The 27,995-nt window shown below is 43.2% G+C and overlaps 1 long non-coding RNA gene across 1 annotated transcript; it reads right to left on the bottom strand.

The window, feature by feature from the left end:
* Window positions 1–24: 24 nt before the first annotated feature.
* Window positions 25–27,414, bottom strand: LOC119852094. The gene is made up of 3 exons (XR_005291520.2): window positions 27,341–27,414; window positions 1,199–1,312; window positions 25–812 (listed from the first exon to the last, which is right to left on the bottom strand). It is a non-coding gene; the product is annotated as an uncharacterized LOC119852094 (long non-coding RNA).
* Between the last annotated feature and the right edge of the window lie 581 nt (window positions 27,415–27,995).

The following is a 27,995-nucleotide window of genomic DNA, read 5'->3' as shown; positions in this document are numbered from 1 at the left end:
TTTTTATCATCACTCAAATGCATTTTGTACTCCAGTAATTTCACTGCATTCCACTGACTCTTAAGCAGTGAGTAGGTGAATAAAAGTCATATGGGTTCTATTTTACTCTTGGTATACTGGTACAGCATAATTGTTGAAGGGAGAATATCAAGAGTGCTGCCCTACCCCACCTAAAAAAGGTCTGTCATAAATAAGGACAGTCCCTCCCTTTCTACAAGGATACCAGGAAGTCCTGAATCTAAGTGGAAGGAATGGCCTTGTGTCTAAAGCACAGGATTAGGAGTCAGGAGAGGAGAGCTCTATTTGTGACTCTCTCTCAGACTTCTTGTGCAAATACAGGAAAGTCAGTTAATCTCTGAGACACTATTTCTATTTGTGAAATTGACATAATACCTACCTCATAAGGATAACAGGAGGCTTAATTTCTGGATGTTTTTGAAGCACTTTGATATTCTCTGATAGAAAGCAAAATAGAAGTAGAAAGTATTATTAATGAGGGACATATCTTTCTACTCTCTTCTTTTTGTCTCCCCATAAAGTTAAAGTACTGACATACAATGGCAAGAACTTCGTCAGCTTGCTGAGATAGTCCACAGTTCAGCTAAATTAAGTTTAGTAGGCGAAAGGTTGCATGGAGCTACATACAAAGACTTTCCATTGCTTCTGAGATAGTGCATTTGAATGAAGTTTAGTAGGGGAACGGTCACACATAACTGCATCAGATATTGCACAACATCCTCCTCACTTCTCATATTTCGCAGAAGTCAGAGCACAGTAGCTGGATCATTTTACTGCTGCATGCATACACGACACTGCAAGCCAGATGGAAAAAATCTGTCTCATGCTATAATAATCCTTCAGTAATGTAGATACCAACTATCCAGTCACAAACAGGAGACTCCCTTTCTTTAGCTTCCCTGCCCCCAGTATTCTGATCTAATGTTTTTTGTCTCCTGCTTTTAACTCCTTTAAAACGACATTTTAAAAAGGTGAAAGGGATGGACAATGAATGACTGCATTTAAAATGTTTCTAGATCTTTTGATTAGGATGGCCAGATATCAGGTAAGCTATAAACATCTCAAGGTGGGGGTTGGAGATAATGGGAGGAGAGGAAAAACTACAAGGCTTTTATCAATGCTCTTGAAGAAAAAGCATAGGAACCCAACCGTGAAAGAAATGTGGCTTCAACAAATATACCTTGAGGAAGAGCCTGTCACTAGAGGATGGACCTTCAGCTCGGGAGACTGTTTACTGTGCATAGGAGGACAGTCATCTTCAGCCTCAGACGTTCCACTGTGATCAAGAATGCTGCTGTAGAGAAAACAGAGGAGATGTGTGGTGAGGTCCACCTAAAGCAGCCTGGTGGAAAGAAGATTTGTTTCCCCAGACTCAGCTAGCTGCCCCAGAGCTGCTGAGGTAGCCTAGCTGAGGCAGAGGTGACAAAGAAAGAGCAGGATCAGCAGTGTACGAGCAATGAGGCCAGATGAAGCAGCAGTGTAGCACAGTTTTCTATGTCAAGCAATTACATGCGTCCATTCCACTCTAGTGAAGGCATGCCTCATGCCTCTTATGCTGGCACACACTGGTGCGCAGCAACTGAAGGTGCTCAACTTCAACTACAAAAATGATATACACATACAGATAGAATAATCATAACCAGCAAATCATAACCTCTTTATAGACACCTTACTGGACCTCCTTTGTATAAGATTTGGTGCAACTATGATCTATACGGTCACAGTTCATGTCAATAACATCACAGCAGGTAACTGTTTTTTGTGTACAAGAGCTCCCATTACTCTGTACGGTATTGCTGTGAAGATTGGTACTTGAGAGATGCTGTTCAGGACCAAACTACGCTTCAGCAGAGTTAGGGCTTATTTTTCTGGAGGAATATGGGAAATGAAGTTGAAAACTAGGATTTGTTTTGGACCATGTCAATGGGTGGCTGCCTCCCATTCCTTGTCCCCCCACAGCTAGGGGTGGTTCTGAAGCAGCCTTCCTCAGTTTTCCCCTTGAAGGAACTTCTTGAATAACTCCAGACAGGCTTTTTTGTTCAATATTGCCCCTTTTTCCCAGGGTTTAATTTTATCAATATAAGACAAAACAAAACTCAGCCTTCGGACTTCTCTTCTCCCCCCAGAATCTGCTCTCTGAGCCAGGCCACTCTCAGCCCTACATGGCTGGAGTCTTTTCTTACTTTCATGGAATGTGCTCTCCCTGCCAGTCAGCTGTCTTCAGCCCTCTGGCTCTAGCTTCTAAGTCCAAACCCATCCCTTAGTCAAAGGTCTCTTGCAAAAATTCTTCCACTGTCTATACTACAGCTTCCTCTCTACTGTTTTCTTACTGAGCCTGAACCTCCCCCGATCATAACCTCCCTCTACCCCAACTTCCTGCATAAGGGAATCATCTCATTCCAGCTCAGGTGTGCCTATTAAATAACTAGGGTTGGCTGGCCCCAGGTCTCTAGCCATTAAAGGGACAAGCTATCCTGTTGTAGACCAGAAATCTAAAGAGCACAATATTCAGAGAAGCAGCAGTTCTAGCATTGTCTAGAATGATCAGATTTCCTGCTAACTGAATGGTTTCATGGGCATGCTCATGTAGAGCACACTAAGGAAATCCAATCTTGTGTGGACAAATGCATGAATAACTGTGGCAATAAGTATCTGCATAATAGTTCCAATCAAGCCAAGCACAGCTGGAAACAAACCTCTTTTGACCATAAGAAATATCAGGAGCAATCAGGCTGGAAGTCTTGCAGAAGCTTCACGTAGTGCAGAATATAGCAGACTCACAATAGGGCATCAGTGGTGCATAGGCCTTGCCCTGGACCCTGGAAAAGGGGTGAATTTCATTCCAACTTCACTGCCCTTTTCACATTGAAGCCAGTGGGAGTTTGATCATTCAAAGGCAATGTAACAAGCGCAGCCATAATAACTGCAGTTATATAATGCTATGAAGCAGTTTGTTCATGAAAAGGCCTGATGAAGAACCAGTACAAGAAAATTGTTGCTACCCTAACGTTGAAGTTGTTGGCCATTGCATCTGTCTGCTGACACTCATATTCCAGTATTTTTGTTTCAGATGACTAACAGGTATCTAATTATGAGTAAATCATCAACAACACTGTTGACAGAACATTCTCAGATCTTGAGAACTGCACATATATAAAGGAAAGGTTGCATTAATTATGGAACTAGTTCTGTCTTGGTGTTACTGCATTCAGTTTTAGCAAGATACACAGTCTTATTATGCAAAACTGGTCCTCTGTGCAATTTTCTTCATATTCTTTATTGCTTTATACATACATGCTGTCAGGATAACTTATTGTGTTGGTATTTTCAAAAAGTTTTTTTAATACACTGATAAATGACACAGATCAATGTAGCCCTCACTAAAATAACTCCCCTTTTTGAAGACTTCATAAAATAATTTACACTAGGGTGATATTTAGCATACAAGATTTCAGTCCAAATGCAATGTTTTTTTTAAAAATCACTTTTATTCTTTTCTAATTTACTGTAAGTTAGACATGAGTAGCATTTTAGATATATAGGTATAGATGCTGTGGTGTGTAGGTGGGTGTATATGTATTTCACACACATACAATGGTTAATTTATATTTGGAAAAGAGATTTAAAAAGTATGAAGGAAGTGAGATTTTCTGCACTAAAATGTCTGTCAGGGGGAGGAGAGGGGGAAGGCAAAGTGTGTGAAAATACATTGTGAAAAAAAATTGTGACAATTTTTAGTTCCTTACTATTTGGAAAGGAATACAAATGTACAAATAATCAATCACATGCTTTCAAAAAGCTGGCATTGCACTTACTAAACTTTCTTCAAACAAAACACATGAATACTAAATATTTACTGAAAGTAGAACACAGTTTACAGAGACTAATCTTTTCCCCCCTCCGTATGTGCCACCAGAACAAATGCATCATAGGTCTAGACTGACGTAATTCAAAGATTTCAGGATTATATTGCTGGCTTCCAGCTGCACAATAAATAAATTCCATTTTAAAACCATAAGGCCCAGTCTGCCTCTTAAGTGAAAATAATACATTCTCCTCATATGTTCTCCCATTCACATGGCTATTGTCTGAAAAGTGTCACTTGCCTACTCTTAAACTGCATGTGTTAACATTGAAAAAAATATAGATTTAGAGTGAGCTTGAAGGTCTGGTTTCAGAGTAGCAGCTGTGTTAGTCTGTATCCGCAAAAAGAACAGGAATACTTGTGTTACCTTAGAGACTAACAAATTTATTTGAGCATAAGCTTTCATGGGCTACAGCCCACTTCATCGGTTGCATAGAACGGAACAAAAAGGAAGAAGATAGATGGATGGATAGATAGATACACATACAGAGAACATGAAAAGGTGGAGTAAGAGGTAATTAATTAAGATGAGTTATTATCAGCAGGAGAAAAAACTTTTGTAGTGATAATCAAGATGGCCCATTTAGACAGTTGACAAGAAGGTGTCAGGATACTTAACACGGGGAAATAGATTCAATATGTGTAATGACCTAGTCTCTATTCAAACCCAAGTTAATGGTATCTAGTTTGCATATTAATTCAAGATCAGCAGTTTCTTGTTGGAGTCGGTTTTTGAAGCTTTTCTGTTGCAAAATTGCTACCTTTAAATCTGTTACTGAGTGGCCAGAGAGGCTGAAGTTTTCTCCTATCAGTTTTTGAATGTTATGATTCCTGAGGTCAGATTTGTGTCCATTTATTCTTTTGCGTAGAGACTGTCCGGTGTGGCCAATGTACATGGCAGAGGGGCATTGCTGATTTCCATCCTACCATCAACCAACAATTTCCATCCTACCATCAACCTTAGCCTAGACCAATCCACACAAGCGGTCCATTTTCTGGACACTACTGTGCTAATAAGCGATGGTCACATAAACACCACCCTGTACCGGAAACCTACTGACCGTTATACTTACCTACATGCCTCCAGCTTCCATCCAGAACATACCACATGATCCATTGTCTACAGCCAAGCTCTATGATACAACCGCATTTGCTCCAACCCCTCAGACAGAGACAAACACCTACAAGGTCTCTATCAAGCATTCTTAAAACTACAATACCCACCTGCTGAACAGATTGACAGAGGCAGAAGAGTACCCAGAAGTCACCTACTACAGGACAGGCGCAACAAAGAAAATAACAGAACGCCACTAGTTGTCACCTTCAGCCCCCAACTAAAACCTCTCCAATGCATCATCAAGGATCTACAACTTATCCTAAAAGATGATCCCTCACTCTCACAGATCTTGGGAGACAGACCAGTCCTCGCTTACAGACAGTTCCCCAACCTGAAGCAAATACTCTCCAACAACCACACACAACACAACAAAAACACTAATCCAGGAACCTATCCTTGCAACAAAGCCTGATGCCAACTCTGTCCACATATTTATTCAAGTGACACCATCATAGGTCCTAATCATATTAGCCATGCCATCAGGGGCTCGTTCACCTGCACATCTACCAATGTAATATATGCCATCATGTGCCAGCAATGCCCCTCTGCCATGTATATTGGCCACACCGGACAGTCTCTACGCAAAAGAATAAATGAACACAAATCTGACCTCAGGAATCATAACATTCAAAAACTGGTAAGAGAAAACTTCAATCTCTCTGGCCACTCAGTAACAGATTTAAAGGTAGCAATTTTGCAACAGAAAAGCTTCAAAAACAGAGACTCCAATGAGAAACTGCTGATCTTGAATTAATATGCAAACTAGATACCATTAACTTGGGTTTGAATAGAGACTGGGAGTGGCTGGGTCACTACACATATTTAATCTATTTCCCCATGTTAAGTATCCTCACACCTTCTTGTCAACTGTCTAAATGGGCCATCTTGATTATCACTACAAAACTTTTTTCTCCTGCTGAGAATAACTCATCTTAATTAATTAGTCTCTTACTCCACCTTTTCATGTTCTCTGTATGTGTATCTATCTATCCATCTATCTTCTTCCTATATGTTCCATTCTATGCATCCGATGAAGTGGACTGTAGCCCATGAAAGCTTATGCTCAAATAAAAGTCTTAGTCTCTAAGATCCCACAAGTACTCCTCTTCTTCCTGAAGGTCTGGAAATTTCTCATCCACAGATAGAGAAATAAAAGGAGGTCTAGTTGCAGTCAATTCTGTATGTATTTTAGACAATATGATAGTTTAATGTTCTAAAGAAAGAGCAATGGAACTCTTAGATTTGCCTGTATTGTAGACGGATGGGTAGATATACCAGCCAAGGAAGGTAAAATAAAGCCTGGGCAAAAGAGCAAAGCAGCTGAGAACACTGGTAACACTGGTAACAACCACCAAAAGGTCTTGCCAACCTTCAGCAAACTAGGAGAGGAATCTGCCTTATATCTCCACTCCAAACCAGTTGTGTGATAGAACCCAGATTACCATCCTTACATGATGGAACTACCTTGTGTGGCCACTCACACATTCCCGGAATACAGGATATTCCAGTACTCCTGGGAATGGGGTGGGCTTGCCCCTGCCAGGAGGACCCTACCCCCACCACATGGCTTCGCATGCATGAGGTCACACCACAGGGGAGTGGAGACATCTTTAAGAGCTCATCGCCCTGCCCTCAGCAGTGTGACCTTGCAGGCACAGTATGGCATGTTCTTAAAAATGGCATCCCCTATCTCAGAGGTGGGCAAACTACGGACTGTGGGCCACATCCAGCCCGGGGGACCATCCTGCCTGGCCCTTGAGCTCCTGGCTGGGGAGGCTAGCCCCCGGCCTCTCCCCTGCTGTCCCCACTCCCCTGCAGTTATGCCGCCGCGCGTGCAGCGTGGCTGGCTCTGGCTGGGCAGCGGAGCTGCACGCTCCTGCTGCTCTCAACTGCATGGTAAAGGGGTGGGGAGCAAGGGGATTGGATAAGGGGGTGGGGGACAGTCAGGGGACAGTTGGATGGGGCGGAGGTTCTGGGGGGGGCAGTCAGGGGACAGGAAGCAGGGGGCGGTTGGATGGGGTGGAGGTTCTGGTGAGGGGAGGTCAGGGGGCAGGGGTGTGGATAGGGGCCTGGTTAGTTAGAGGATAGGGAGCAGTGGGGGTTGGATAGGCATGGGAGTCCGGGGGGGGGGCCTGTCAGGGGGTGGGGGGGTGGATAGAGATCAGGGCAGTCAGAGGGCGGGGAGGGTGTTGGATAGGCATGGGAGTCCCGGAGGGCCTGTCAGGGGACGGGGGTGCAGATAGGGGTCAGACAGAGGGTGGGGTCCTGGGGAGCAGTTAGGGGTGGGGAGTCCCAGGAGGGGACAGTCAGGGGACAAGGTGCAGGGGGGCTGGATAGGTCAGGAGTTCTGAGGGGGGCAGTCAGGGGGCAGGAAGTGGGAGGGGGCTGGGGCCAGGTTATTTGGGGAGGCACAGCCTTCCCTACCCAGCCCTCCATACAGTTTCCCACCCAAAACGTTTGCCCATCCCTGCCCTATCTGATATCAGACAAAACCACATCTGGTTTTGTCTGAGTACTGGACGGGGAACAAATCACCCCAAAAGAGGACTATCCATTCAAAAATGGATGATTGGTCTGTCTAGACCTACTAAACCTTCTGAAGCACCTAGTGTTAGCCTCTGAGATATAGTATGCTGAGCAGACTACTGGCACCCTAGGGGTTTGTGGTCCAGAGTAGCCTCAATAATTACACAGATCTTGTGCCAAATATCTAAAAGCCTTAGAGTAGAGAAGGCTCACAGAGAACATCTAAAGTATACTGGAAAGGGACCAATTCACTCTTGCCAAGTAATGATTTGATTTAGTAACCTGTGAAGTGGTTCACTAAAGTGCTGAACTTTAAGGGAGCTATAAAGAGTGTGATTATCGATACTTACTGTAGCTTACCTTTATGTGCTGAAAAGATCATGAGATAGTCAAGACAGAAAAATTACAACCTCTTTTTCTTCTCTCTCTTTAATGGCCTACAGTTGAAAAAATTGGATCTATTGAGCTCCAGTTAACAATTAAGGCACCCAGATAAAGTAAGTAAGTTAAAGCTTTTCAAATGTGTTATTTACCAATCTTAACGGCTAAACCCTTTTACTCAAGGGAAGCCTTACTCACCAGCCTTAACTGTTCCTGAATCCCTGCACATTCTTTTCCACCCAGTGCCTACCCCTTCCATTAACTTTCCCTGTTTTGTTTAAGGCTCTTTTTGTAAAAATGCTGAAATATGACTGAAGCCTCTAGTTTTCAAAGGCACGAACAGGACTCAGGTGACCAACTTTCATTGATTTGCAGTAGGAATAGGTGGTTAACTGCCTTTCATGCCTTTGAATATCTCCCCAATATCTAGTGCACCTTGGAACTATGCATGGTCAGAACAACATATGCTTCTTCCTACAGTATCATCTAATTTGCACTTGTATTAGGTGGCTTGCAAGACATTATGAACTTTCCAGCGCACCCAGTTCAGGTATTACATCCATATCTAGTAGTTAACATTCTGAACACATCACCTTTGCAAGTGTCCTTTTAACTTCCTTTAAAACCTCATCACACTAGTCCCACAGACGTCAGTGTGTTGATTATCAGAGTGTTCTGGAACTGACATTAGAACACTGTCACTCATCAGCTTGACTAGGGACCAAAAATGTCAAAGCATGCCATTGAGTATATCCCTGCAGCCCTGTTCACAGCCTGCTCCTATTAGTGCTATAACCTGGGAAACACTAAAGAGGAGAAGAGGCACAGCCAGGAAAAATATTATTTTTCATTATTTAAATAGTACCCTAGAAAATTCCTACCAATCATGGTAGTTAAGTTATAATTTTCCACACCAGTTGAAATGTGTATAATTCTGTTGTGTTTTATTTAGGTTCTGATACCACCCTCTTCACCACAGTATGTAAGTGCCTCCCAGGAGTACATTAAGAAACATGACTAATATTTGGCAATTCTCTTTTTCTCCCCAGTGGAAAAATTCTGTTAGTTTATTTATCTGTTTTATGTCTGCTGGGTGTTTGTTATTGAAGGTGTGGTGAAAAAGTTGCATCTTGCACTTTGAAGCAAAGAGGGTGAGGTCTGTGATGATCCTTAGTTGCTGTGGGAATTTGTTCCAGAGCCTTGGGCTGGCCCCAGAGAAAGCTCCATGTCCTGCACAAATGAGATTTACCCTATCCTGAAGAGCTCCATTGTGCCGGAAGAGCAGAGTTGTCGACAATGACCCTCATCTTGGAGCTTCAGATGACTTTTAAGGTATCTTGGGACTAGACTATTGAGTGCCTTGAAAATAAGGATGGAAACCTTGGACTTGACTCAATATTCTAGGGGAAGAGAGTGTAGAGAGCAGAGGATAGGTCTGATGTGTTCATAGTATCCTGTGCTGCAGAGGAGAGATGCTTTAGCATTCTTTACTGGAGTTTCCTCAGGGCTGATGACTTTGTGCCCAGGTATATTGTAGTGCTGTAGTCTAAAAGAGAGATAGTGACCATATGAATAATTGAGCTCACCAAAATGGGAGAGTCTCCTTGCCAAATGAAGATGGTATAAAGTGCCACTTGTGGATATTATGCTATGTGAGAGCTTAGTGCTAGTGTAGGAATGTTCCAACATTTCTCGCTGAGGACTGACTTTGAATCAAGGAAGGAGTTTTATGTTATATATTATTTACAAATGGAGGACAGTGTGCATAGTTTGGCACATGGGTTGGGGCTGAGACCTGATCCAAAACCCACGGAAGTCAACTAAAAATCTCCCATTGAGTTCAGTGGGCTTTGAATGAGGGCCTGAGTCAGATAGGTGAGAGAGAGCCCAATGAAAGGTGGCAGCCATAAAAAGCAGAAACAGAAGACCCAACCCACTTTTGCTTCATTTGTTATACTTTTTTCAGATTGCAAATAAAATTAATGTTTAACTTAATGTTTAATGATATTCAGAAAGATATTTTGTTTGGTTTGCCACTTGCTCAGCTCCATACTCTAAATACAGATTAATTCAATGAAGTTACAAATTGAATATTTGCCTATGATTTGACAACTTAAAAGTTCCAAACCCTTTAGTTAAAATGGTAATGCACCATATCACAATATGCACCGTATTACCTTTTATAGTGTGAAATATTATCCCTGTTATATTCTAAGAAGTATTTCCATTTAGCCTGCCAGTTTTCTGACAGCATCATGTTTATTCTGTTAAAGACTCTCAAAAATATTGGCAGTTTTTTCACAAAGGTAGGCAACTTTCTTTTTGAGAGAGTGTAGTTTTTGCACCCAAAATTTGTAAATCTGCATGTGCAAATCTACATAACTGCAGTTTTAGTTACCTGATTATCTGGGATGACAGGCCTTAATATGGCTGCAAATATAGCTTTATATATTGCCTTTAAATATTTTAGTCACTTGTCAGATTTACAACTTTTCTTAAAGTTTTAATAAACTAAAATACAAATATTAATAGCCAAACCATGACAGATGCAGAGCTGCTCAGTAATAATTTATTAGTACTATATATTGATCTGGTTATTGGGAATTTTACTATCTGAATATGTTGTTTTAGTTTAATAGAGTCTGTAAGATAAAAAAAAAAGCTGGAAGAGAAAGAATAGTCTAAAATAAGCCACCCCTCAGCAGATATTTGAGAGTTGTTAGAAGACAATGTGACAATGCCAGGCCCAACAAGGGCCTGGGAATCAGAGATCAAAAGGAATACAGCAGTTTAAAAGGGACTCCCTCTGAAGAGAGAGGGAATAGTTGTGAAGGAGCTATTCAGGGAAATCAGACTGACACAGATATCTATTGAGAGGGTATGACGAAAACAGGCCTGCCTAAACCACAGGATCATAGGTCTTTAGGTAAGATAGACCTGCATGTAGAATATTTGTTGTTTTAAAATAGTTTTCTCCTACCAGTAAAATAAACAATACTTTGGTTTAAGAAGGCTGTCTGGTTACAATGTTTACCACTAGTCACAGAGTCCTGAAGGAAAGAACCACAGGTATCGAAACCCACTAGAACGCACTCAACAAGCACAGTTGATACAGAAGATACTGTAAACCAGAGTGTGGTCTATGAGTGGGGTTGTTGTTGAATTCCACCCCAGGAGAAGTAAATGTATGAGGCCTGACACCCAAGGGACTGTACTCAGAGAAACAAGGAATGGATATTCTAAAATATATGTTTATACCAGAGAATGGTGAAGGGTCATGCCTATTAGAATTCTAGGAAGTAGTGGATGGCATCCACTAGAACTAAAGGCCTGCCCCTTCATGTGAAGGAAGGACCAGAGGACCTAGGAGACAACTTGGGATAGGCAACAACAAATGACAGAACAGGAATGGGAGTGTGTGTGTGTGGGTGGGGGAGGTCAGAGGTTCAAAAACAAGGGTACCAGTGGGAGACACTGAGTAAAGAACCCTGAACACAGCTCACAACTCTGCAAAGGAGTCAGTGGTTGCCACCTACCTTTGCCTGGATGTGAGAGATAACCAGGGAATGGAAGAAGGTCCCATAGTTGCAGAGAACCTTCCTGTAGAACTGCCTGCTCCAGGACTGATGAATGTCTATCTTGGGTAACAGCAGAAGGAGGTCAACAAGGAGATCCCACAACTATGTAAGGCTACTTACAGGGAGTGTGTTAGTGAAAAGATATGGAGAAAAGTGCAGCCAGAACCTCAGCTGCAGGCTCTTGAGGAGCTGAAAGACAGGCTGTAATCTCGTGCACTCCATGTAGATATGTGCCAGGATCTCCCTCTTGCCGCAGAAAGGGCTGGCATTGGGGGCATCCGTGAACCTTGTCAGCCATGCTATGGCTCTGTGAAAGAGTTGCCAGTTATTATCCTTGGCAAGCTGTGCAACTAGCATGGAATAAGAGACTGGTCCTTACTCTCCCTGGGGAACTAGGGAAAGGCCATGACAGATAGCCTTAAGACTGAACTTCTCTCTTTGGGGCAGATTCTGCAATCCTTGCTCATGTTGAGTTGAATACAGGAAAAGCTGTGTTATCCAGCATGTTGGGAGAATGGGAGTGCTAGTTAGTCAAAATCCCAGTTAACTAAGTTATACTTTCTTAGATTTATAGATATTAAGGTCAGAAGGGACCATTATGATCATCCAGTCTGACCTCCTGCACAACGCAGGCCACAGAATCTCACCCACCCACTCCTGCGATAAACCTCTCACCTATGTCTGAGCTATTGAAGTCCTCAAATCATGGTTTAAAGACTTCACGGAGCAGAGAATCCTCCAGGAAGTGATCTGTGTCGCATGCTACAGAAGAAGGCAAAAAACCTCCAGGGCCTCTTCCAATCTGCCCTGGAGGAAAATTCCTTCCAACCCCAAATATGGCGATCAGCTGACCCTGAGCATATGGGCAAGATTCACCAGCCAGATACCCAGGAAAGAATTCTCTGTAGTAACTCAGATCCCACCCCATCTAACATCCCATCAAAGGCCATTGGGCCTATTTATCATGAATATTTAAAGATCAATTAATTGCCAAAATTATATTATCCCATCATACCATCTCTTCCATAAACTTATCGAGTTTAATCTTGAAGCTAAATAGGTCTTTTCCCCCACTGCTTCCCTTGGAAGGCTATTCCAAAACTTTACCCCTCTGATGGTTAGAAACCTTTGTCTAATTTCAAATCTAAACTTCCCGATTACCAGTTTATATCCATTTGTTCGTGTGTCCACATTGGTACTGAGCTTAAATAATTCCTTTCCCTCTCCGGTATTTATCCCTCTGATATATTTATAGAGAGCAATCATACCTCCCCTCAACCTTCTTTTGGTTAGGCTAAACAAGCCAAGCTCCTTGAGTCTCCTTTCATAAGACAGGTTTTCCATTCCTCGGATCATCCTAGTAGCCCGTCTCTGTACCTGTTCCAGTTTGAATTCATCCTTCTTAAGCATTGGAGACCAGAACTGCACACACAGTATTCTCACCAGTGCCTTGTATAACGGTACTAAAACCTCCTTATCTCTACTGGAAATACCTCGCCTGATGCATCCCAAGACCGCATTAGTTTTTTTCACAGCCAAATCACATTGGCAGCTCATAGTCATCCTGTGATCAACTAATACTCCAAGGTCCTTCTCCTCCTCCCTTACTTCTAATTGATGTGTCCCCAGCTTCTAACTAAAATTCTTGTTATTAATCCCTAAATACATGACCTTACACTTCTCACTATTAAATTTCATCCTATTACTATTACTCCAGTTTACAAGGTCATCCAGATCTTCCTGTATGATATCCCGGTCTCTCTCTAAATTGGCAATACCTCCCAGCTTTGTACCATCTGCAAACTTTATTAGCACACTTCCACTTTTTGTGCCGAGGTCAGTAATAAAAAGATTAAATAAGATTGGTCCCAAAACTGATCCCTGAGGAACTCCACTGGTAACCTCCCTCCAGCCTGACAGTTTACCTTTCAGTATGACCCACTGTAGTCTCTCCTTTAACCAGTTCCTTATCCACCTTTCAATTTTCATATTGATCCCCATCTTTCCCAATTTAACTAATAATTCCCCATGTGGTGCGGTATCAAATGCCTTACTGAAATCTAGGTAAATTAGATCCACTGTGTTTCCTTTGTCTAAAAAAATCAGTTACTTTCTCAAAGAAGGAGATCAGGTTGGTTTGGCACGATCTACCTTTTGTAAAACCATGTTGTATTTTGTCCCATTTGCCATTGACTTCAATGTCCTTAACTACTTTCTCCTTCACAATTTTTTCCAAGACCTTGCATACTACAGATGTCAAAACAGGCCTATAGTTACCCGGATCACTTTTTTTTTCCTTTCTTAAAAATAGGAACTATGTTAACAATTCTCCAATCATCCAGTACAACCCCTGAGTTTACAGATTCATTACAAATTCTTGCTAATGGGCTTGCAATTTCATGTGCCAGTTCCTTTAATATTCTCAGATGAAGATTATCTGGGCCCTCCGATTTACTCCCATTAAGCTGTTCGAGTTTCGCTTCTTCCTCGGATGTGGTAATATCTACCTCCATATCCTCATTCCCATTTGTCATGCTACCGTTATCCCAAAGATCCTCATTAGCCTTATTAAAGACTGAGGCAAAGTATTTGTTTAGATATTGGGCCATGCCTAGATTATCCTTAACCTCCACTCCATCCTCAGTGTTTAGCAGTCAAACTTCTTCTTTCTTTGTTTTCTTCTTATTTATACATAATACCTTTTTCTATTAGTTTTAATTCCATTTGCAAGGTCCAACTCTACTTGACTTTTAGCCTGTCTCACTTTATCCCTACATGTTCTGACCTCAATAAGGTAGCTTTCCTTGCTGATCCCTCCCATCTTCCACTTCCTGTATGCTTTCTGCTTTTTCTTAATCACCTCTCTGAGATGCTTGCTCATCCAGCCTGGTCTATAACTCCTGCCTTTGATTTTTTTCCCCTTTCTTGGGATTCAGGCTTCTGATAGCTTCTGCAACTTTGACTTGAAGTAATCCCAGGCCTCTTCTATCTTTAGATCCATAAATTCTTCAGTCCAATCCATTTCCCTAACTAATTTCCTTAATTTTTAAAAGTCAGCCCTTTTGAAATCAAAAACCCTAGTCACAGATTTATTTTTGTTTGTCCTTCCATTCAGTTTGAACTGAATTAGCTCATGATCACTTGAACCAAGATTGTCCCCTACAACCATTTCTTCTATGAGGACCTCACTACTCACCAAAACGAAATCTAAAATGGCATACCCTCTAGTCAGTTCAGCAACTCCTTGATGAAGGACTCCATCAGCTATCGCATCTAGGAAAATCTGAGCCCTATTATTGTTACTAGCACTCGTCCTCCAGTCTATATTTGGGAAGTTAAAGTCTCCCATGATCACGCAGTTTCCATTAGTATTTACTTCATTAAAAACATTAAAGAGGGCTCTATCCATATCCAAATTAGATCCCGGCGGTCTATAGCACACCCCAAGCACTATCACAGGGGAGACTCTAGTAGTTTTCTTCCCCAATGTGATTTTTGCCCAGACGGACTCTGTCTTATCCATTCCATCGCTTCTTATTTCTTTACATTCTACCTCATCATTGATATACAATACTACTCCACCACCTTTACCTTTATTTCTGTCTTTCCTAAATAGCACATACCCTTCAATACCTGTAGTCCAGTCATGACTACTAGTCCACCATGTTTCTGTTATCCCTATAACATCTGGTTTCACTTCCTGCACCAGTAGCTCTAGTTCCTCCATTTTGTTACCTAGGCTCCTTGCATTGGTGTACAAACATCTTAATTTTTGCTGTTTGGCCTCGCTCACATTCTGTACCCAATTAGGCATGGTCATTCTACAGCCGGTATGACCTACTAGATCGGTATCCACACTGCCTTTCCTCCTTATATCCATTCACCTACCCACAGTTGTATCTTTTCTTACTTTGTTTTCTTCCCTTTCAATGCTAAAATCCGGCGTGGAGATTACCTGGACATCTCCCAACCATCTCCTCCAAATTCCTAGTTTAAAGCTCTCTTTATCAGTTGTGCCAGCCTTGATTCTAGAAGTCTATTTCCTTCTGTACTCAGATGAAGTCCATCCCGAGAGAACAGTCCTCTGTCCCTGAATGCCTCCCAGTGGCCATACATCCCAAAGCCCTCCTTATAGCACCACTGCCTAAGCCATCTGTTGATCGTCATAATCTTGTCACACCTTTGTTGCCCTTCTCTAGGAACAGGCAGAATCCCACTAAAGATCACCTGAGCCTCGATTTCCTTAAGCATCTTCCCCAGCCTAGCATAGTCTCCCTTGATACGTTCCAGCGAGAATCTACCGGTACCATTTGTTCCCACATAAAGGATAATTAAGGGATTTTTTTCCCACTCCCTTTAGGATCCTTTTCAACCTCAGATCTACATCCTGTATCTTAGCACTTGGAAGACAGCACACCCTTCTATTCTCTGGATCACCTCTGGTTACAGGCCTGTCTATTCTTCTCAGTAAAGAGTCCCCGATCACGTAGACCTGCCTTTTCCTGGTGACTGTGCTATTCTCCAGTTTATCCCGTTCCTTCTAGGTGCAAGTTCTTTCTATTCCTATTCTCCCTTGTAATCCTCTTCAAACCATCCTGTATCTTCCTGGGACTCACATTTGGTGTAGTCTCCATTGACTCTTCCCCTTTTCCTATAGGACTAGCCTCTCTTCTTTTCTTCCTTGCCCTTCCACCTTCAGTGACCACCTGCTGAGCCCCTTCTTCATTTTCCAACTCTGCAAACCTATTCTTGAGCTCTATTTCTCCTTCACTAGCCCATCTTTTCCTCTGCCTGGTTCTTTTAGTCACATGCTTCCACTGTCCACTTTCCTCATCCAGCAGTCTCCCCTCAGAATTCCTCAGTCCTGCTTCCATCTGTAAGTCTAAGCTTTTCCCTTCAGCTACCCCATGTCTTTGCTCCATAATCTGCTCGAACCCCCTTCTAAACTTAACCAGACTTTCCATCTCCAATCCTCAAATCTTTTTCTCCATCAGCTCTATCAGACATCATTTCATGCAGACAAAACTCTTACCAGTTTCCCCCTCCAGGATCATGTACATATCGCAGCTTCCACATCCAGTCATCCTCACTGTGTCTTCCACTACATGGGTCAGTCCCACTGCTGCCTCTATATCTGTCAGCCTTCACACCTAAATCATGTTAATCTGGGAAACACAAACCACACCAAAACACCACCACCCACAGCAAACACACACACCCCAAACAAGCACCACAATACAAACTCCCATTGAAACTCCCCTGTTTACAGCTCTGTTTGCTAGCTCCTGTGCCACTACAGCTGTCTGTACTTACCAATGGAGAGAGGGAGTTGGGTGTGGGAGGGGTTTCAGGGTGCTGGATCCAGGCGGTACTCACCTTGGACAGGTCCCAACAAGCAGAGACAGGTCCCTGCTGCTCCTAGGTGGAGGCACGGCCAGGCAGCTCTGCACACTGCCTCTACCTACAGGCACCGCCCCACAGTTCCCATTGGCCATGGTTCCCAGCCAAAGGGAGTCGTGGAGCCAGCGCTTGGAGTGGGGGGGCAATACACAGAGTCCCTGTAGCTGTTCCTCTGCCTAGGAGTAGCAGGGACATGTCTACACTTGTGGGGAGCCGCCACAAGTGAGCGCAGCCCAGATCAGAAATCAGAGATATCAGAAATGCCAGTTTCTAGAGCTTTCCATTTGGTAAGATGCCGATAACACAGCATTTACCGTATATGAATAATCCTATTGCCCTAAATGCTGTGAGTCAAGGTTACTCAGAATGACCAAAGTGAATCACTACAGCATGGGCACAAATAGTGCAAGTTTCCTCATATAGTCCCAACTTGTAGGGGTCACATCCAGGGGATGACAGTAGTTTAATTTCCATGCCATTCAATCGTGGTACCTCTGCTGAACTTGCCAGCAAGGGTGAAAATTAGTCCCTCTTGTACTAGTGGTTACTGTGCTGTGGATACAAGACCACCGGTTTACTGCTATCTGAACCAAGACTATCAAAGCCTTTCACTTAGGACATTGTAGAGCTGTCAGATGTTAACTTTAGATCACAACTTTAGATCACAACGGTTCTGGGTTGGATTTGAAGCAATGACATCCCAGAATTACAAATCCCTTAACCATTTTTCTGAGCCATCCAGTCCCCTACTTTGCTTATACAACGTTCTGAAAAGTTTAAAAATAAGAGTCATTTACTTAAACGTATTTTAGTAACAAATGACTTCCATTAAAAGTTGATGATGGGAAATATTAATGGAATAGCAATCAAAACAGTTAAATAGAATAGTCAAGTTACTTCCTGCAAGGACAATTATCTTATCCATGGTACACTGGGATGTAAATTAGTTTAAGCAAATAGTTGGTATTTAAGGTTTGTACATGAGCTATTGTTGGAGAGGAAAGCCTCAGGGTTAATTTGATTTTTTTTCATTTTGAACGTTTTACTAAAACAGCACAGCAAACAGGTGAGAATGGGAGCCTCTCTCTGCCAGCTTATCTTCAGTCAAGCAGAATAAATCTCCACTAATTGTAAATAGATATGCTTGTGTTAGGCTGAACATTTAATAAAGCAGAATGTCATGGAATCCCAAGGGCTTTACAGACAGACTAAGTGAGGACAAAATGAAGTGAAAAGAATGTAAAAAGTGAAAGAAAAATATTGATTCTTGACTTAAATGGCCAGATTTTCAAAGGCACCTATTCCCCACTGAAATAAGTGTGTTATTGTTTGGGATCTGGGTCTTGGTGTCCTGATCACAGATTTCTGATGCTAAGGCCTAGTCTGTGCTACAGAGTAGGTTGATGTAAGCCACTGTGTGTTGACCTACCTGTGCATGTATCTACACTCAAATTTGTCACCCAGTGATGGAAGCACCCTGTGATGGCGATCCAGTAGAACCACCTCTCTGAACAGCAGTGAGCCGTGGTCAATGTACTGTGGTGCAGTATGAGAGTAGGCACGGTGTGACTGGTGTTGACCTTAACAATCCTCCAGCAGCCATCCCACAATGCCCAACACTGACTGCTCTGGTCACACTAGTGAACTCCATGGCCAGGGGTCACGGAGACTGGAAGCCACCTCCCCTTAAAAAAAAAAAACCCTTGTATTTTTGAAATACCTTTTCCTGATTGCCCAGCTTGATGAGCACACCTAGCATCACTCCCTGATTACACACAACTGCCCAGCTGACCATGCTGCTTACATGCTCTGGATGTGCTCCTGCCTGGAGTTGACAGGAGGCATTGGATCTCCTGGGCTTGCGGGGAGAAGAGACTGCGCTGGCTGAGTTACGGAGAAGTGGTAGAAATATGGAGATCTACAAGCAGATTGCATGGGGAAATGCAGATGAAGGGGTACAACAGGGATCCACAACAGTGCTGTTTAAAAGCAAAGGAACTGCAGCAGGCATACCACAAGGCCAGGGAGTCCAACAGTTGATCTCGTGCTGAGCCATAGACCTGCTACTTTTACAATGAGCTGCATGCCACACTTGGCAGAGAGACACGCCCAGAATACAGTGGATACTTCCAAGGATACTTCCCGAGATGCAGACCTCTTGCTGTGAACATTGAGGAGGAAGAGGAGGATGGGGGACACGTGACCAGGGGGTCACCTATACCACAAGCTGAGACTTGTCTGAGACTCCACTGCAGTCTAACCAGTCCTGACAGCTGAGCATGGGTAAGCCCGATGCAGGGGAAGGAACCTTAGGTAAGTGCATGAATATGTTTTCCCTTACAATGTTTAATGTACAGATGGTGCCTGATCTCAGTTTAGCAGGACACAAGTATTGACTTCATTGTTTTACTCATACTTGGGTAGTGGTACAACAAACAGAGGTGGAGTTATCTGCTTTTCATTGCCCTGTAAGGTTAATGCGGGGGTGGGGGTGGAGGGATGCAGAGCAGTTTGTTTATGTGCACGGGGATGTCGCTTGAATCCTGCAGGAAGATCACAATGAAACTTTAATGCAATCCTCCCCCAAAGGTTTCTAGGGGTGGCAGGCTTATTTCTTCCTCCACTGTAGGAAGAAATATGCCTTCCCCCTCATGCCAGTCCATGATGACTTTGACAGGCACCATTGCAGTCAATATCTAGTGGTGTACAGCCGAGAGGCTTTGGGATGCCGGCCGCAGCTGTGCTCTCTGTGCTTCTGTTACCCTCAGGAGTGAGATATCAGCTTAAATCACCACCGCCTGTGGAAAATACTGCCAGTACTCAGTGCCATTCCCCTAGAAATGTTATTTCATGCAGCTGAACAATTCCCTCTTCAATCCCACATCTGCCCCCTATATCCCTGCTGAGTCATACTCACCATGGCTGAGATGGGAGAGCAGTGCTGGGCAGAGAAACTCCAAAGTTGAAGTGTCGATAACCCCATCTTGTTTAAAATTTTGGGGAAGCAAAGGGAGTTCTGAAACATAACTTTTTCTTTCTGTTGTGACTATAAATACAACACCTCTGTGTTTTATCTGTAGCTGCTGCCTTTGTGGCCTTAAGGCAGTGGTCACCAACCTGTTGATCATGATCGACTAAAGCCTCTGCCAGTCAATTGTGATCTCCGGGCTGCAAAAAGTCTGGCAGCTCAGTGGGACTCAGGCAGGCTGCTGCAGTGGTTCCTGGCCAATGGGAACTGCAGGGATGGTGCTGGGGGCGGGGGCAGCACATGGAGACGGGCTGCCCTCTCCCTCCATAGGGGCTGCAGAGACTTGCCAGCAGCCAGCTGCTTCCTGTACCCCAACACTCTGCCCCCACCAGGAGCCCCCTCCTCCACTCAAAGTCCCTCCCAGAACTTCCACCCCTCATTCCTGCACCCCAAACCTCTGCCCCAGGCTCAACCAATGCACACCCCACAGTTGAGAACGTTACACTGATTTATGACAATCCCTGAAGGATTTTGGATCTATAAACCTCAAATGACTAATAAAAAGGAAAAAGTCATGAAATGTCCGGTGGATTCTATGGGATTAGGAGCAGTATGACCATATGACCCTGGAAACCAAACTCCCTCCCAGAGCTTGCACCCCTCACTGCTGCACCCCAACCCCCTGCTCCAGGCTTAGCCTGGAGCCCTCTCCCACACTCTGAACCCCTCGGCCTCAGCCCAGAGCCTGTACCCCCTCCTGCAACACAACCCCCTGTGAGTGAGGGTGGGGGACAGCGAGCGACAGAAGGAGAGGGGAAATGGAGTGAGTGGGGCAGGGCCTTGGGGAAGGGGCAGGGTAGATCCTGGGGTCATTTTAAAAAGTGTGTGAAAAAGGTTGGAGACCACTGCCTTAAGGCATCCCCCCTCCACAGCTTCAGAATGCCTGATCATGGTGAGGAGAAAGAAGGGAACATGGGACGATATGTTCTCAGAGATCCTGCAAGCCGGTGTTGCGCTGGACCATGAACAGAGGGCCCAACAGGTGAATATTTCAAACACTATCGTGAAAGGCCGAGGAGCCCCAGCAGGAAAAGGAGAGGGAGATGCATCAGGACAAAATGTGGTTTCTCTGGCAGCAAACAGATGCTGCACACTCTTGTGGACCTATAGGTTCAACAAGCATGGGCTTGCCTCCCTTTACAGTCAATGGAGAACTACCTCTCCCCCAGCCCCCAACATTCCATGTGGCATCTAGGGCCTCATCCCTACCCCTACCGTTCCATGTCAGGGAATGGTAAGGACAAGCATAGCTTCACATACACTGACCTGTGCATTATATAGTTATACCAGCACAACCTATAGCATGGTTGCAGTTATACCAGTATAAAGATGCCTTATACCAATGTCGGGTTACAGAGTAGTAGCCGTATTAGTCTGTATTCGCAAAAAGAAAAGGAGGACTTGTGGCACCTTAGAGACTAACAAATTTATTTGAGAGCTGTAGCTCATGAAAGCTTATGCTCAAATAAATTTGTTAGTCTCTAAGGTCCCACAAGTCCTCCTTTTCTTAATACCAGTGTATAAGAGCTAGGCATTATTATTATAGTTTATTCCCCTTGCCATCAGGGAATAAGCTCTACCAATATAACCACATTTATACTGGTATAACTACATCCACAGTAGGGGAGTTGTACTACTTATTACACTGGTATAGTCAAAATGGTACAACTTTTGGGTATAGAGACAGCCTATGGCTAAAGACAAATGGTGAGTACATATTAGATACACATTTAGGGCCTGATCCTTCACTTTTAGGTGCTTAAAGAATGCAGGATAAGACCCTAAAGTAAGTAGTAAATGAACAACTAATAAACCCCAACTTCCTATGGAATTTATCTTGCTCCTCAGGATGCTGAGGTAGTGGTAGCACTGGCTGCCGGGGCCAGCAGCACCAACTGCCGAGGGCCACCAAGCAGTGGCTGCTCCGGCTGCCTCTGGGGCTGCCCACCCGTCGCTGCTCCCGCTGCCCCTGCGACCACTGCTCAGGTAGTCCCTGGGGCCAGCCTCACCGGCCGCTGCTCAGGCATGCCTTGTTATTCTTGTTATACAAAGCAGCGGCCGGTGCAGCTGGCCCCGGGGCCACTCCAGCAGCTCTGGTGTGGCTGGCTGTGAGGGTGCCCAAGCAGCTGGCTGGAGAGCCACTCCAGCAGCAGCCAGTGTGGTTGCCCCTGGGGCCAGCTGCTTGGGCACCCTTGGGGTCAGCCACACCGGTTGCTGCAGAAGTCACAGAGGTCATGGAAAGCCATGGAATCCATTACTTCCACGTCCTCTGTGACAGATACTGAGCCCTATTCATTACACATAGTTGTTAGCGTTTAGTGGAATTTGCCTCTAAAAGACTAAAGGTTAAGTTAGTGCTGGAACCTGAAGTCTCTCTGAGCAGTGTCAGCTGGTGTTGCCTCCAAATTCAGGGTTGGTCCACAATCGTGTCCTAAGCTTCCTGTTATGAAACTACCTTTTGGAGGGGTTTTTCACTTGGCTACTTTATCTAGCTTAAATATGATACTTTGAATATAAGTTCTACATCAAAGAGCAAACGTTCTTACATAGTGTCAGTAAAACCAGTTCATTTGTGTTGTTAGACTAGCAAACTACTCCACCTCAATCTTTGTATCTCATTTTCTTGGGAAGGTGGGAAAAAGCGAATTTTTAAAGCAACACTTCTGCAGGCATTTTGATTTTCCTCTAAGCTGCTTCTCTTGAAAATAAATAATTAAAATACTTGAATTGTTTTTGATTGAAAATAAGGTCCCTGTGGAACAAGGAACCATAATGTAATAAAATGTAACATCCTTGTGAGGGGAAAATGCCAAAGAAAACTACCACAGTAGCAATTATCTTCAAAATGGAGAACTACACAAAAATGAGGAAACTAGTTAAAACGGAAAGTAAAAAGGAACAGTCACAAGGGCGACTTGGAAACTGTATAGAGACTATTTAAAAATACCATAATAGAGGCTCAAACTAAATGTCTACCCCAAATAAATAAGAATAATAAAAAAAAACAAACAAACAGAATGAGCACCATAGCTAAACAGCAGAGTAAAAGAGGAGGTAAAAGCAAAAAGGCATCCTATAGAAATCAGAAGTCAAATCCTAGTGAGGAAAATAGAAAGGAGAACAAACTCTGGCAAGTCAAGAAAGGGGCAGATAAGGGTTTTGTGGTGCCCTGGGCCAGAGCAAATGGGGGCCTCCTCCCTACCCCTTCCGCTTGGAGTCCCATCCCCCCTGGTGCTCTTGTCAGGGCACAGGGGCTAGCCCCGCTCTGCCTGGTGCTCCTGCCAGGAAGCAGGGTTGGAGTGTGGGGGCTTGTAGGAGCACTGGGCAGGTGGAGCAGGGCAGGTCCCTGTGCCCTGACCCTGCTCCCCAGCAGGACTGCCGGGCGAGCAGGGTTGGAACCCCTGGACATGGGCCCCATTGGTCAAATGGCTAATCTGACACTGGTCAAGGGTAAAAGTAAAATAAGGCAGGCCAAGAAAGAATTTGAAGGGTAACTAGCTGAAGACAGAAAAACTAAGAGCAGCATTTTTTTAAAGTACATCAGAAGCAAGAATCTTGCCAGTCAGTGGAGCCACTGGATGATCAAGGTGCTAAAGGAGCACTCAAGGAAGGCAAGTAATTTTTTTGCATCAGGTCTTCACTGTAAACAATGTGGGGGGAGATCCCTACACTTGAGCCATTCTTTTTAGGTGACAAATATAAGAAACTGTCCCTGATTAAGGTATCAATAGAGAAGGTTTTGGAACATATTGATAAATTAAACAGTAATAAGTCACCAGGACCCTTTCATTCAAGAGTTCTGAAGGAACTAAAATATGAAATCAAAATACAATTAACTGTTGTATATAATCACTTAAAATCAGACTATGTACCAGATGATTGGAGGGTAGCTAACTTAACAGCTATTTTTAAAAAAGGCTCCAGAGACAATCATGGAAATTATGGGCGGGGAAGCCTAACTTCAGTACCAGGCAAATTGGGTGAAACTATAGTAAAGAACAAAAAATTATCAGACCATAGATAAACACAATATGTTAGGGAAGAGTTGACATAGGTTTTGTAAAGGGAAATCATGCCTCACCAATCTATTAGAATTATTTGAGGTGGATCAAACATGTGGACAAAAGTGATCCAGTGGATATAGCATACTAGCATTTTCAGAAAGTCTTTGACAGGTCCTTCACCAAAGACTCTTAAGCAAAGTAAGCAGTCCTGGGATAAGAGGGAAGATCCTCTCATGGTTCAAAAACTGATTAAAAATACAGGAAACAAAGGGTAGGAATAAAAGGTCAATTTTCACAATAGAGAGAAGTAAATAGTCCCCCCCCACAAGGAGTTGTACTGGGACTTGTGGTATTCCATATATTGATAAATGATCTAGAAAAAAGGGGGTGAACAGTGGAGTGGCAAAATTTGCAAATGATATAAAATTACTCAAGATAGTTAAATACGAAGTTGACTGTGAAGAGCTACAAAGTGATCTCACAAAACTGGGTGACAAAATAGCAGATGAAATTCAATGTTGAAAAGTGCAAAGTAATCCACATTGGAAAACATAATCCCAACCAAACATACAAAATGATGGGGTCTAATTTAACTGTTACCGCTCAAGAAAGATCTTTGAGTCATTGTGGATAGGTCTCTAAAAACATCCACTCAGTGTGCAGCTACAGTTTGAAAAAAAAAGCTAACGATATTAAGACCCATTAGGAAAGGGATAGATAATAAAAACAGAAAATATCATAATGCAACTGTATAAATCCATGGTAGGCACACCCTTGAATACTGAATGCAGTTCTGGTCACCCCATCTGAAATATTATATATATTAGAGTTGGAAAAAGAGCAGAAAAGAGCAACAAAAATGGTTAGGGATATAGAACAGCTTTCAGATGAGGAGAGATTAAAAAGACTGGCACTGTTCGGTTTAGAAAATAGATGACTAAGAGGGGAATATGATAGAGGTCTGTAAAACCATGAATGATATGGAGAAAGTGAATTGGGACATATTATTTACCCCCTCAGGTAACACAAGAATGTGGGGTCATCGAATGACCTTAATAGGCAGCAGGTTTAAAACATACATAAAGAAATACTTAACACAATGCACAGTCAACCTATGGAACTCATTTACAGGGGATGTCATAAGGCAAAATTATAACTGGGTTAAAAAAATAGATGAGTTCATGAGGGTAGGTTCATCAATGGCTATTAGCCAAGATAGTCAGGGATGCAACTCCATTTTCTGCGTGTCCCTAAACCTCCAACTGCCAGAAGCTGTTGGGACAACAGAGGATGGAGTACTCAAAATTGCCCTGTTCTGTTCATTCCCTCTGGAGGATCTGGCACTGGCCCCTGTGAGAAGACAGGTTAGTGGATTCAATGGATCATTGGTCTGACCTAGTTTGGTCATGCTTGCATTCTTAAGGAAGCCTCTAGTAGCAACATTTGCATTTTAATTTTGTCCTCATTTCTGCTAATAGATTTTATCTGGTGAAATGAATGGGGCAAATGGTATATAAATAGACAGGACTTTAGCTTAGCTATTGGGGTGTTTTGTGTGTGTGTGGGAAGTTAATAGTAATAAACTTGTGAGTAGAAGGAGGAAAAGATAAGAGGAAAAAGCAAGATGGAGATGGACAATTTCCACCCATCTACTCTTTCCCACTTCCCTTCTCTTTCACCTTTTTCCATCATCTGACATTCCATTTTGCCTAATCTCTCTGCTCCTTCTCTCTACTGCCCTTCCCTCTCTATTTTCAGATATTTTAGAGTTCCAGCATTAGTCACATTTATAATTGGGAGAAATCAGATTCAGTGATTTAGCCCTTTATCAAACTTTCTGAATTCTATAATTCAAACACTCTTCTGCTTTGAAAGGTTTTGTGCTATTTGAGGTGAGAGACTGCAGGAAAAAGTGAGAGGGAAAAGGAATAGTTATTTTTACCTTTTAAGCAGATGACCGTCTTCCTTCCCAACCTGACAAAAATAGTTTTCCCGAACAGAATTCAAAATTTTTTTAAATAAAATCTTTAAAAAACATTTTGGGTACAAAATATATGAATTCAATGTCTAATTTGAGTGCAGAATTGTGGCAATTGCATATACAATGGTCAGCTGGACGTTGTAGTCATTTGCACATTCAAGTAATGAGAATGAGCAGGTTAACTGTGAAAGTTGTGTCTGCAATTAGGCTCAAATATACATGTGGATCTTAAAATCTGGAGTTAGAAGTTTTGCGAAACCTCAAATTTTTCTAGATTCTCACATTCCTGTTCCAAGTGGTTGATGTATAATATACTCAGAGGGAATTTGGCACCAGAAAATGTGGGACAGTTGCTAGGATAATTTGTTTTTATGCACTTTTATCTGTGAAGTAATGGATGTGACCTCCATTAAAGATCTAGAACATTCACCACCAGCCAGGACACTTTGAATGTAGTGATCTGAGATGTCAGGTCACTCCATTTTAAAATGATGATTTCCTAAACATAAACATCATTCTACCAAGAACGGTTGCTTGTCTCAGTGTTCATATCATATTTAGTATTTTATGTTGTTCTTCGGCACATAAAGCATGTCATAGATAAGCTGACAGGTGAGGTCACTAGACTGATACAGCCAATGCTACTCATGTTGATTTTAGAATAGATCAGTTGTTCACCTTCCAACAATTCAAGGCTTTTTTTCAGTCTTGGATCACATAGAAGATCCTGCCATTTAGCTACTTCTGTATAAACAGAGCAGTGTTCTGTTCAAGACATGCCTGCCCTATTCTCCAAGCCTCAGCCTTGATATATAATCATGGGATACCACACTAGAACTCTCCCAGAGAGTACTTCAGATGACACACAGCCTGGGACCCCTTCATTGAAACAGGTTCACTAAGACAATCTAGATTCAACCCCATCTGCGAAGGGCAGAGTCACTTTCTTGTTTTAGGCTCTCTGACAATGCAGTTATCCATTTTTCCTTCAAGTTTTATTTGCTTTGTTCCTTAAATGGTGTGACGAGGCGACGACTCGCTGCTGCAGCACCTCCTACTGGTTGTTCAGGGAATTAGCTCTTTTCAGCCAGGAGCGCCCTCTCCCGGTTGGTGTCTCGCCTGCCGCTTGCCCCATGCCCCTCCTGGACCCCTTCTAGATTACAGTTCTTCCCCCTAGCAGTACCCCCTCAGTCTGGGGCTTCCCTCCCTGGGGGAACCCCCACCCTCCCTCAGTATAGGGTTACTGCCAGTCACCATCTAGCCCCTGCTCACTGGGGCAGATTGCAGTATATAAGCCACTCATCACAGGCAAGGGGGGTTTGGACCTGCTGCCTTTGCCTACCCCCTGCAAGCCTATGTGACCTTACTCTAGGCCTGTAGCCTGGGGGGTTTCTAGGCCGGCACTCCCCAGCTCCTCTAGCCTTCCCCCAGCATTACTTTACCTTAGGTACACTCCCCAGCAGCCAGGCTCATCTCCCTCTAAAGGCAGAGAGAGAGTGTCCTTCCTGGCTTCTAGCCCATTGCCCTCTTATAAGGGCCAGCTGGGCCTTAAGTAAGCTGGCCACAGCGGAAGTCAGCTACTCACTCAGCTTCCCCCAGCTGTTCTCACTCCTCTTCCTCGCTGCAGCCCTCTCCAGGGCTGCTTTAACCTCTTCATGGCCAGAGCAGGGTAACAACCCCGCTACAAATGGCAATGTCATGTTGTGTCCTTTCAAAAAAACACAGAGCATTTTATTAATTATTTGATGCTGGCTATTCTGATATATCCATATTCCATCCACAGACAATGCTATGCAATTAAATTCTAATTTCTGATGTAGAAGGATTTAGGATTGAAATGTATGTCGGAGATCTGGATGAGTAGCAATGAGACACAGAGACTCATCTATAGTCTGGCTCAGGTAGGTAAAGATGAAAAGTTTTTATTCTCTGAGGGCTGTTTGGTAATTAACACAAAATAAATTGATAAGCATCATTAAAAAAAATCTTAACAGTCAGTACCTTGAATGGCAGTTTCAAAAAAACTAAGAATGTAAGGAATCAACTACCACAGAGAGTGAACAACCCTCTGACCAATAGACGTGGTCTTATCACTAG

The sequence above is a fragment of the Dermochelys coriacea genome, chromosome 2 (genome assembly GCF_009764565.3).
Source record: "Dermochelys coriacea isolate rDerCor1 chromosome 2, rDerCor1.pri.v4, whole genome shotgun sequence".
In the NCBI taxonomy this organism is placed as follows: domain Eukaryota; kingdom Metazoa; phylum Chordata; order Testudines; family Dermochelyidae; genus Dermochelys; species Dermochelys coriacea.
The sequence above is the reverse complement of the archived record's forward strand: the minus strand, read 5'-3'. Positions and strand labels throughout refer to the sequence as shown.